Here is a 13,437-nt window from a genome sequence, read left to right as displayed (position 1 = left end):
ATCACAATTTTCCCCTTCTAAATGCCTCATGCATTTTCCCCAAGTAGGCAAACAAGAAGCTGGCTCTGACACCTCAATTCTTTTTCCGTATTCATCCTGTACATAATGGTTTTTGTGTGGTTAATCCTACTGGATTAACACTCTGGAATGTGAGGCACTGCATCATACCCAGAAAATACCTCCCAGAATGAGTCAGAATGAAAGGATGTGTCTGTCCTCTCATTCCAGACCAGATCTTAGGACTGGAGTCCCTTGGTGGAAAACACTGGCTGACAGCATTCTCTATAACTGGCTGACCCATAAGCTTAGCTAAAGTCCATCTATGTCACTTAATTTGGACAAGTCCAATATAAAATGGTAAATTGAGGCAATTAATTCAAATTAATCTATTTCTCTTAACTCTTACATCTTTTTTTACCTGAACATTTTAGTTGAAAATGGTGATGGATGTCTGAATTATCCAGATAATTACTTTATTTTCACTTGATTAATAACAGAGCTGTGTCTTCTTGTTAGAGGCCAGATGAGCTATTTGCTACCTTAATGCTCTGAGAAGCTACAACCTTTATGAAAAGAGCTGGGTAGGGAGGTGGGAGAGCCAGATAACTCAGCAGCTTCCAAGTCCATCCCACTGATGACCAGACCCCGATCTTTAGGGCAGATCGGTAGCTGCCCCTCTTTGACCTCTCTGATGCGTCCGTTCCTTCCTGGAATTCTTCCGTGGAAAGAGCGGAAGCTCTCCTGGTGGGACTTCCTTCTCCTCCGCTCTCCCATCTCACTTCCCTCCCTCTCGCTCTTGCTCTCACTCTCTCTCAGTGTGCTCACTCTCATACCCTAGTCACCAAACCTCAGACCTAATCTCCCCTTTCTCTTTTAAGGTTGTCTGTCCTATTCTTCCTCTTCCTTCACATTTTCTTTATCATCTCCACCATTTTGGTACCTCATTATCTCCGAGTTAATTTGTTTTTTGAGTTATTTTATGGGCCGTGATGCAGGCACATGTGGAATATGCCACAGTGACTCCCAGCATAGCCTGTGTATTAGTCTGTTGGGCTGCCATGACAAAGCACCACAGGGTGGGTGGCTTAAACAACACACATTTATTGTCTCACAACTCCAGAGGCTAGAAGTCTGAGATCAAGCAGGTTGGTTTCTATGGAGGCCTCTCTCCTTAGCTTGTGAATGGCCATCTTCTTGGCTGTGTCTTCACATGGTCTTCCCTCTGTGCATGTCTGTGTCCTAATCTCCTCTTCCTATGAGGGTACCAGTCACATTGGATTAGGGCCCACCCTAATGGCCTCGTTTTAATTTAATTATTGCTTTAAAGGCCATTCTCCAATACAGTCATATTCTGTAGTACTAGAGGTTAGGACTTCAACACATATCTTAGTCTGCTTGGGCTGCCATAAGAAGATACCGGAAAGTAGGTGCTTAGAAAACAGAAATTTATTTCTCACAGTCTGGAACCTGGAAGTCCAAAAGCAGGGTGCCAGCATGATTGAGTTCTGGTGAGAGCTGTCTTCCTGGCTTGCAGACATCTACTGCCTTCTCCCTGCGTCCTTACATGCAGGGGAGTGAGGGTGGGGGTTGGGGATGAGAGAGAGAAAGTACTCTCTTGTGTCTCTTCTTATAAGGGCACTAATCCCATTATGAGGGCCTCACCTGCATGACCTTGTCTAAATCTAATTACCTCCCAAAGGCCCTATCTTTAAATACCATCACACTGGGGATTAGGGCTTCAACATATGAATTGAGCCCATAATAGTCTGAATGGGGACTGCAAATGGAAGTACATGATCTCCTTGTAATGAGCAGTGATATAGACCCACACTTCCTGTGTTTCCTGAGAAAGGCTTTGAAAAGCTTCAAGAAGACCCTTTTAACTGACTAGCTGACTAGGGCCTACGGTCCAACTGGTCTTAAAACTGCTTCAGTGATTTAAGTGTGGCTTTCTCAGTGTCCACGTACTTCCTGAGATGGATTTTGGCCATAGTGATCGCTGCAGTGGAAGGATATTGTTGGCGATTGCCTCTGGGGATACTGCTGGGCATCACTGATGCACTCTGGGGGCCTCACAGCCATGAAATCCTGTGGCATTTATTCCAAGGGTAACACAAATCCAGAAAACAACTGGCCTGGGGCATTAAGACAGCCTGTCAACAACTGCAAAATAACCCAGGAAGAAGAATGATAAAGTTTGTTGACTTTTGCTCTTTAGGGGCTATTTTTCTCGTAGTAGAGTAAACTCATCTTTAGGGAATTAAAGCCAGATTTCCAGAGGGCTATGGACTCCCTTGTACCTGCAGACCAGCAATCCCCTTAGTTCAAGAGACAGTGCAGCCAGTGACCTTGGCCTAATCAGGAAGGGCAGATTAATGCTTTGATACTCTGAATACTGGGGTGGGAAACAGAAATAAAGGTGTCTCTTGCAGGAAAATAATAGGTACAAAAATCTACAAATTAGGAAAGATTCATTTACATGAGATATCGAGCCTTCTTCAAGAAAGTGCTGGAAGAAATATTTTTCTTTAGGAGATTTTTTAAAGTGACCCTATTGACATCAATCAGTCTACGAAGAAGGCACAGTGATAGTACATTTGGTAAAAATGATATCAAAATAAGACAAAAAACATTGTATTACTTGGCTGAGTAGTTTGACTGAACTCAACAGTAGTTTGATTCCATTATGGTCAGAGCATTTACGCTGTACAATTTCAATTATTTTAAATTTGTTGAGGTTTGTCTATGGCCCAGAATATTGTCTATATTGGTCATCGTTTTATGATCCCTTGAAAAAAATGTAATTCTACTGAGTTGGGTGTAGTTTTCTATAAATGTCAATTAGAGACTGTTGGTTGATGGTGTTGTTGAGTTCTTTCACATCCTTGCTGATTTCGTCTGTTGCTTCTATGAATTGCTGAGAAGGGAGTGTGGAAGCACATGACTATACATGAACCTGGGCCTCAATCACAGAAAAAATAAGGTTTCCTCCTGTCAGTCAGTTAATCAATCAGCAAAAGAGCATTTATTGATTACTTTCAGTATTCTCAGCCCTACGCTGTGTGATGAAAGAAAAAGGAGATATGGGCCTAGTTAAGAAAACGAGGTGTTTACATCATGTATGAAATCAGTGGGTATAGGCTCATTCTGATATGCTGGAATGTTTGTAGTTTCTCTTTCTGAAGATTTCCGTATATGTTCAATGAATTCATCTGGTTAGCCAGACTTGGTTCTAGTAACCACACGGACCAACAAGAAGGAAGGCAGGGCTTCCAAATGTTGGATGGTCTTGAGCAGCTACCTCTTGTTGTAGAACAAGCTGATCCCAGCAGACCCAGGAACCGTTCACCTTTCCCAGAGTTGGGTACTGATGCTTCCTCTGCTCACGTAGCTCTTCTGTTTAGAAAGGTGACTAGCAGAGTGGGTAAGTGAAGTGCACACGCTCCAAAGCCAGAAGCCTGGGCTTACACTGCAGCTCTGTCACTCACTGGCTGTGTGACAGGGGGCATGCTATTTAATCTCTTGTGCCTCTGTCTCTTTATCTGTAAAAGGAGGATCATAATAGACGGTTTCTACTTGATAAGGTTTTGTGATTATTAAATGAGTTAGTACAGATAAAGTACTTGGCACAGTTCTGGCGCATGGTAGATAGTCCATAAGTGCTAGTTATCCTCATTGGTCTGTCAGTATACCCTTTCACATTTAGTTCCCTTTCTTTTTCCAATTGTCTGATCTGATGTGCACACATAATGTCTACTTAAGACATTTTCCCAAGATGGATAGAAAGGTTTTTTCTGCAAGTTTGCACTCATAGAGGAAGTAAGACCTCTAAGAATAGCCAGACCATAAGACCAAATATTGTTACCTTAGGAGTGGCACAGCAAGGCTGGGGTCACATGAGGTGGTTAAGGGAGATAAACTGCTATGATCAAAGGCCAAAACCCCTGAGGGATTTTGCAAATAGTTCCTTTGGATGCCCTCTGAATGGCCAATCGACTTTTTTGTGGATACTTATGTTTTACTAAATATGTCTATAATATTTTCTTTACTAGTAGACTTTATCTTTTTATTTGAAGTAGAAACATTAACTTCTCATTTTATAAAAATCTGTTTCAGCTCCTTATCCAGTATCTTTATGTTTTTAATGAAGTTTCTGCAGAAATCTTGAAACTCTCATATTATTTTTTAGGTAGGCTGTCCTTTCTTTTATATTTATAAAAACAAAAAATTATTTTCCTACGTAATTTGTAAAAATATCATCATAAGTATTATCAAGTTTGCCACACAATGAAAATATCCACAGTTGGGCTGAACGGTGAGTTTTCCTTAGAACCTCCTGCACGCTGCGGCAGTGGATGCGGCCGCCTAGGTCTCTAGTCTCCAGTCGGAGGGGGACAGCGAACTCTCACAGTTAAGTTTGTTAGACAGTATTCTTATGTTACATAATTCAGAATCAGAATTCACGGTTTTGTGATTTTTTTACGTAAAATTAATCAACGTAGAATTAGAAGAGTCAGAGGAGAGGGAATAAGGAATCACAGAACCTTCGATGATCTAGTCATACCCCTATACTTTGTGGGGAGGTGAGAAGATCCTTAGAGACTAAGAGACTTGCCCAAGGTCTGAAAGTCCTTTTTTTCTCCTCATGACTGTATCTGGGAGAGTCACAACCTTATGAAGCTTTGGAACAACTGATTAGATTAGCGGAAAGTTAGATGCATTTTGTCACCTCTTATTAATCTTTCGTGAATCTAAAATTTTGGATTTTATTTCTTTATGCAACAAATCACAAAACCATAAAGACTAGTTCAGAATTCTTTTACATGAGAATACTCTCAATAGACTTAACGGTGAGAGTCCTAAGCGGGACAGAAATGACTCCCACTTGGAATAGCTTGGGTGACAGTTCATCCTCTTCTACGGTATAGTTATAACATAAGCCATTGACGGCCATATGATAGTCTTTGCACCCCATCTGCCTCATGAGGGTCTCTAACTTTGAAATTCTAATGATGATTTGTCCAAGTGATGCTTATCAACTTCTAGTTTAACATTAAAACATTTGTATATCTTGGGACTACTTGCTAGGCACACACTAGTGACTGTTACAAAACGCCCTGCTTTCCACGCCAACAGAAACATGGCAAAGTGTTTAAACAGTTAACAGAAAAGGACATCATTCCTAAACAGGTAAAAGATGCTCATTTTTTCTTATAATAAGAAAAATACAGTCACAATTATCCTGAGATTCATGTTTTTACCTGTCAGACTAGCAAAGATAAGACAATTTTGAAAACACATTGTCCTATTATTGATAGAGAAGCTGTAAATCTATCCAGCTTCTGTAGAGGACAAAACGGAAAGACCCAACAAAACACAAGATGTTATACCTTGAGGCCCAGAAATTCTATCTCTAAGCACTTATCTGAGATACAATATGTATCTCTTGATATATGCAATATATCTACACATATAAAGTGATGTGTGCAAAGATATCAAGACAGCATTGTTTGTAATAGCAAAGTTTGCAAACATCTTAAATGTCCATCCATACAAGACTAATTCAAATAAATTGTTGAACAGACATACAGTGAAAAACTATGCAGTTTTATATGTGCATTAACACGGAACAGTCTCCAAGATAGACTGTTATGTGAAAAGCAAATGAAAATAATGGTTATAGTGTGTTATCATTTGCATAAAACTATGTACACATGAAGATATACATGACAACTTACAAATGTGTGGTTGTATGTACTCTTTTTATTAGTCAGGGTTCTTCAGAGAAATTGAACCGACAGGAGATAAATATATGTAATATATATACATACATAATATATATATTTATTTCATTGTATATATATATATTATACATATTAAATCAGGTTTAAGTATTACCCATTAAAAAACAAATAAAATATAATTTTTAGAAAGTGGTAAAGAGTAAGATGGGGATGGTGTTGTCTGGAAGATGAAGAGGAGAGTACAAACATTGCTCAGATTTTATTCTTATGTTTAGAGAGACAAGGAGTAGAGCCTGCTTGTTCCAAGTAAGCCCCACTGTAATCAAGCACCTAGAAGTGTATATCTCATAGGCTCTTTTTTGATGCAAGAAGGCAAGAATGGTAGAAAAGTTTGTGGACCTACTAGTCATTCACACAGAATACCTGGCACAGAGTAAATGTTCAACAAATTTTTAGTGAATAAATAAACAGACAAGTGGATCCCTCTGCCCAGTTACAGCTGATGAAGCTCCTTTGAACTCCAACGAGACTGCAAGGTGAAATAAATAAACTTTCCCAGAGACTGCAAGGGCTCCTGGAAATTCCCTTGGTATTTGAATGGGCTTGCTTCTTCCAGGGCCTCCTCTTTCCCTCTCTTGTCTAGATATACAGATGGCCAACAGGCATATGAAAAGATATTCAACATTACTAATTATTAGGGGAATGCAAATAAAAACTACAATGACATATCACCTTAAACCTGTTAGAATGGTGATAATCAACAAGACAAAAAATAACGAATGTTGGAGAGGATGTGGAGAAAAGGGAACCCTCATACACAGCTGGTGGGAATGCAAAGTTGTGCAGCCACTATGGAAAATAGTATGGAGATTTCTCAAAAAATTAAAAACAGAAATACCATAAGATCCAGCTATCCCACTACTGGGTATTTATCCAAAGAACATGAAATCAACAATACAAAGATATCTGTGCACCCCTATGTTCCCGGCAGCATTATTCACAATAACCAAGATGTGGAAGCAACCCAAGTGTCCTTAAACTGATGAATGGATAAAGAAGTTGTGGTATATATACACAATGGAATACAACTCAGCCTAAAAAGACAAAATTGTTCCATTCTCAACAACATGGATGGAACTTGAGGGCATGATGTTAAGCGAAATAAGCCAGACAGAGAAAGACAAATATGGCATGATGTCACTCACATGGGTAAAGAGAACAGATTAGTGGTTACTAGAGGGGAAGGGGGTGGGGGGTGGGGCTAAAGGGATAAAGGGGCACATGTGTATGGTGACAGATAAAAATCAGACTGTTGGTGGTGAGCACAATACAGTCTATAAAGAAACTGATAAACAATAATGTACACCTGAAATTATACAATGTGATAAACCATTATGACCTCAATAAAAAAAAAGTGGATAGAAAAAAAGAACTTGTATCAAAGTCTGTCTTTTCTGTGGTGAGGATGCTGGGGTTAATATTTTCCCAGTGTTCCCTATTTCACTCTGGCACCCTGTCAATCACAAAACCTAGTCAAGTCTACTTTCTAAATATCTCCACCTGTTTTTCCACCCCTTCTCTACTGCCACTGATCTGGATATGTCTCCCCTGTATTTTTGCAATAGCCTCCTTGCACCCTGGCTACAGCCACACAAATCACTATGTGGTTCCCTGAATAGTTTAAGCTCTCTAATGACTCTGAGTCCTTGAAGATGCCTTTCTCCCCGCCTGGAATGCCCCCTTCCCATTAATTTGACAAACAACCTTAAAATTCTTTCTGTAGCCTTCCCTGATTTAATTGCTGTTTTCAATGCTAGGTGCTTAAATGTGCTTTGAATGTATTTTCATTATGGTAGTATCTGATTGTACTGTAATTGTCCATTTGGCTGCCCATTTCTCCATTACTCTAAGTATTTTAAGGGCAGAGGCCACTCCTTTTCATTTTTGTCATCTTAGTCCCAGGCACGTCAAAACTTCTCTGTTTGGATATTCCACAAACATCTCAAACATGACAGGTTTGTTGAATGAATGAATAAATGAATGAATTTTTTTTTAACAAGTTGGTTTTTTTTTGTTTTTTTTTTTAAGATTTTATTTTTTTCCTTTTTCTCCCCAAAGTCCCCCTGGTACATAGTTGTATATTCTTCGTTGTGGGTCCTTCTAGTTGTGGCATGTGGGACGCTGCCTCAGTGTGGTCTGATGAGCAGTGCCATGTCCGCGCCCAGGATTCGAACCAATGAAACACTGGGCCGCCTGCAGCGGAGCACGCAAACTTAACCACTCAGCCACGGGGCCAGCCCCGAAATGAATGAATTTTTAACAGATCTTTTCCATCTTCTATATCTGGAGTATGGGAAGGAACTATCTTCATCACCTTTGGTGGTAAATATTTAATCACGTGTCTTGATTGATGGAGATTTATAACTTATTAGTTCCCATCTATCATTCACGACTTGTCCCCTTTACAGGTCTCAGTTGCCTATAAGATGTGACAACTAAGACTGTTTTTCATCTAAGGCCGTTTCCATTGTTCCATGGAAAGACAGTCTTTTGAATTAAAGCACGGTGTTAACAGGAATGCTTCCTGGATGCACAGTTGGATTTGAACAAGACATTGGTATTTCAAGAGAGTGTTTTCTTTTTTATCTGGCAGGCATTTATTAACAAAGATAACTTATTTTGCAGAATTATTTACTGTCCACTTTTTTAAAGTTCTGTTTGCATACACACACACACACACACATCATTCACAAATCTCAAAACATTTAGTGAATAAAGAAAATCAACATTATCTTGATGCAATAGATGGTTTTTAGCAACTTCTACTATCTGTCTGGTCAGATTTATGGAGAATGTTCTTCCTTTGTGTCATGTGAAATTCCTCTGGCTCTACACTTTAAAAACATTGTTCTACTCTAAGCAAAAGAACGGAGTCCACTTTTTAATTCTTTTTTATGCTTCGGTAATGAGATGTAATTTTTACTGTAGTGAAATTTTTTGGGATTTAGAAAAATAAAGTAGTTTCGAATTGGAAATATAAATGCTTTGGTACATGGACCACCAGCTCACTTCTTAAGCAGAAGAACCTATCAATTCACACCAATGAAACATACAGCTGGGAAGGGAAGTATATATTTCTCATTTCTCAGCTATCTGAAAAACGTCACTGGGCCACGCTTAATCACCATTCCCATTATCATCTAAATATATATTTGAAATGCAGCATCATAAACTAAATGGGTATTTTTAAATTGTCATGTTAGATTTTCACTGGACATAAAGCTGCCTGATATTATTTTCTATTATTTTGGCAGCCAACCAGAGTTATTTTATATTACTTTTATACAATCTCCCAAATCAACATTACATAACTAAAGTCACGTGGTGTAGTTAACTGTTAACTTTCTCTACCCCTTATTATTTCATCAGTAATGACTCAGTTATAACAGAGATAGTTATTGATTTAGAATGTCAGAAAGAATGAACAGAGGATAACATAGGTTTTCTACAGCTTGAATTTTTCACTTGTTGTCAGACCCCTGCTTTTAAAAGTGGGTGAATTAATGTTGCTAGTATTAATTATCTGTAAGAAACTTATTACTCTAAATAATTAGGTATTTTCATATAAAGAGAAAGAAGCAATACCAATTTAGGTATGGAATTAACATTCTTTGAACTTAGGAAAGCTACAAGCTGTGAAATTAGGTCACAATTAATCTTCTGATAAAAACACCCGGATTTAGATTACGCAATTGTGTAAAAGTTATTTAACAATTTAGCAGGCAATTTCTGGAGGTAAGCTTCCCTCCAGATCCTCAGCAAAAAAGAAAAAAATAAAGGAAAAAAATGCATCTCTCACAACAAAAGCAAAGAAAAACAGCCCAATTTCAAAGAATAAAATTTAGATTTGCTTAGACTAAAATTTTTAAAAATCAGATTGTAAATACACAGTGCAATCAAATAACAATTAGCCAAACAGGACTCTGAATTGCAATAAGACAACTCATAAAGAAACATCATGGCCCAGCTGGATATGGTAAAGCCAACTAGTCCTTTCTCTCCATATTTTCGACAGCAGCAATCATAGTGAGAGACCCTCCCATGGGGCAATCTACACTCCTCACACGGATGACAGGAACAGCGGAACTGGCTGCATTGCACAACAAATTGACTACCTTCGATTGACTTGGTGTTGAACATGCTGCTACAGTAGGATAGAAACTGAAGTGTTTGCTCAAATGGTGTAGGGGTTAGTGACACATGACACTGCATTTCCAGGAAATGAGGGTCAGTCCTTACAGTTGGTCAAAGCACTTGTAATTGATCTTCCACAGGGTACATATTCCTGCTGAGGCAGTCACATCCTGATTACTAGAATCTGCTAACTGACCACTTATTAAGCAGCTGTTCGGGGAGTAAACCAGATCAAAGCCATATTCTGTTACTCAAAAGGCTTTTCCCCCCCATTTTATCCAGGATTACAGGGATACTCTCCATAATATGAGAATATATAAGAATTACAGTTGAGAAAACTAATCATTCTTTAAATTTTGGGGGCACATAACCCTGCCCTTTGATGATCTGATGAGCTAGTACCCTCCTACTATAAAAATCTACAGATGTCCAGCCAATTTTGCACAGAACTTTAAGAGGTTCTGAAGCCCCTGAAACCCATGGACCCCAACAAGTTAAGTTAGTTAAGATGTTTACTGTGACAAGTAAAGGGTCAGGTTCATGCTTTATTCATCTCTGTATCTCTACAGTTCCTAGTGTAGCAACTGGCCTGGAGTAGAGAATAAATAATTACCAGGGATTGGAGTTGATGTTCTCAGTCACAGGGAGCTCCAGAGCACAGGTAGGAAACCTCCTAGAAACTCAGTGCTCTAGCGTCTGTCATCTCTAGAGGTCTAGTGCCCTCCCACCACTGCTTCTTGTCTGTGTGTTCGGGAGAGAAATTGCAAGGGGCCGGGGAAGACTGGGTAGGACTGTGAGTGTTGGGAGTGGGTGACAATCAATCAAGTGACAACAGCCCCAGCCTGACCACACTGGACAAGTCATGAGTGAGGTCATTGCTGTCAGACTGACCCTGTTTTTGGCTCTTTTGCCCATGATATTAGAATATTACTGTCCTTCAATAAATAGCACAGTTAATTGCCTCTGTGAAGTTAATTGCTTCACCAAGCAATTGTCTTGGTGAAGACATCTCTGGAGTGAGCCAGAGAATCAATATGCTGAGTTACAAGTCCAGAATCAATTGTCTTAGGGAATTTGTGTTCTGGGAAAAATGCAGGAAATGACTGCAAACTTAGTCCATACTCCAGCCTTAGAACCAGGTCTTCCTCAGGGTATGGAGAAGATTATTGCTTTGTGTGTGAGTGTGTGTGTGTGTGTGTGTGTGTGTGTGATGGCGGGGGAGAGGGAACAGAGAAGGAGGTCCCAGAGCTATGGGCTCATCCATGCTTCAAGGGATGTTTTGAGTCTAGATTTCCTAAAGCACATGTGACCTGTGACACTACTTTGACTCTTGATCCAGAGCCTTCAGCATCATCCCAGAGACCCACCTTGCCTTAACAGTGCCTTACCAGTGGAGCCACACCAAGTCAGGCAGGCAGGATGTGTCATCGATAGCTCATCAGTGCAGAGATCAAGTTTCAGTGAGAATGCCCTGGCAGCAAAGGTTCACTTCAAGCACAGTACATCAAGAACAGCAATGTGACAAGTCTCAGATTACAGATTGTTCTACTGCCTGTCTCATCTTTTCCTGGCCTATAGTTACTGTGCACAGTGACTGGCTAGGGTCAGGGCTGAGGGGGAGATGATCCAACGGAGAGAAGGTCCAGGCTTTGCTTGTAGAGAGCTGGTAGTTCAGGTCAACTAGGCTAACAAGAGCCCACAGACATAGGAGATTGGCAAGATGTCTACCCTACTTGCATGGTGCCTCCTCTGTAAGCCCCTGTCTCTAGGGTTTACTCTCAATGGACCTACTGCAAATCCTCCCTAACATCTCAGCTGTACCTCCCCTTCTGTGGCCTCCTGTTACTGGAGAGTAATTATTACCCGGTGTGGCATTTAAATATTCTCAATATTCTCTGGTTGTTTTTGGTTGTTCTCCTCCTTAGTTAGGTCCTTGAGGGCAAGATGTCTGTAGGCACTGCCCCAGGGGACTGAGCAAGTGTAGAAATCAAGAAATACTGGATTGAATGAGTTAAGAATCTAACTATTAGAGAATTAACACAAATGAATTCAAATAATTTTATGAAAGTTGGAGTGGAGAGGGCACACAGTCTCCTCAGCGTTTTTCAGATTTTTTGAAAGTGACTCATACTAAGAAATTCTTTTCCCATCACAATATAGTCCATACAAATATATATTATAGAGACAAAAGTTACTTGAAACAAACTTTACATTTACTACATGTGGCACACTCTGATATTTTCTATTCTGTTCCATTTCATTAAAAAAAAATGCCAGTCACCACCCATTAAGTTGATTTCATGATCCACCAGTGGGTGCCAACTTGTTGTTTGCAAAACACTGGCTTGGATTTTGTTAAACCTGATAAGGAATTCTACCCTGCTTTGCATTCTTCTCTAAAAACCATAAAAATATTTTCTATTCATACATAATTTACATAATATCCAAAAGGAATCTTACAATAGTTCTGAATAAAGTTTCACTAGGTTTCACAGTTAATAAGTAGTGAAATTCAGAGCCATAACCAGTCTTAAGATTCCAAATCGAGGGCTATTTGCACTTTACCATTCTGCATTCATCATCTGATTTGTGCATGTCTAGACTCTCCAACTTTGTTATAAGTGTCAAAAGGACCAGGAATGCACCTAACTCCATGCTGGGTGCCCAGGAAGTGCCCAATGAATACCTGATGAGCAGAAGGATATAATAATGGAAAAGGAAGAGTATAATAAGGTTGGTCTGGTTTCGACAGCGTGTTCTGGGGTGTCTTTGTGCCAAAACCGTATGTAATGCTTTGTAATCATACTTTTTATGAGGGATGATTATATTTCATGTATGATATCATATCTGTGATATGCTATGAGCCATTGGTTGAGGGGTTGGCACTGGAAAAGTTTCCCAAGCTTGCAAGGGCTTCTTCAGTGAACAGATAGGAGGTACTGAGAGAGGGACACTATTTAGTTCTTACCAAAGAGAGAGCTCAAAGAGTTCCAGAAAGGCCAATAAAAGCACCAGACAGGATGGTTTTCGTTTCTGCTAGTTTTCCCAAATAGTTGGTTTTCGTAAGGCTATAATTTGTAGATCCGGCTTCTATCAGATCTTGGATCCATGATCAATGGTAAGCTATCAAGAATATGTCCCCAAATCTGCTATCTTGGGCCTCTCCAGCTAAATCCAATGTTCTTGGGGAAACACTAACATGCATCTGTCCTAAGGTATATACATGTGTGTATGGGGAGGTAGGGTAAGGACAGTTAAGACCAAACAGGCATTGAATAATTGTTTGTTGAATGAATGAATATGTGGTTGAAAAAAATCAAAATGTGAATATATGCTATACTTATGTATTTCATATACATATATATGTGTGTGTGTGTATTTTTATATGCAGTCATATGAGGCTCTTTTCCTGGATGACCTAGGATGGGGAAAGGTGACAATAACACAGTCCTGTGGCTACTTGGAAAGGAAAGGACAGATGGAGAGAAGAGTTGAGGGG

The sequence above is a fragment of the Equus przewalskii genome, chromosome 14, assembly GCF_037783145.1.
Source record: "Equus przewalskii isolate Varuska chromosome 14, EquPr2, whole genome shotgun sequence".
In the NCBI taxonomy this organism is placed as follows: domain Eukaryota; kingdom Metazoa; phylum Chordata; class Mammalia; order Perissodactyla; family Equidae; genus Equus; species Equus przewalskii.
This window is presented reverse-complemented; position numbering follows the sequence as displayed.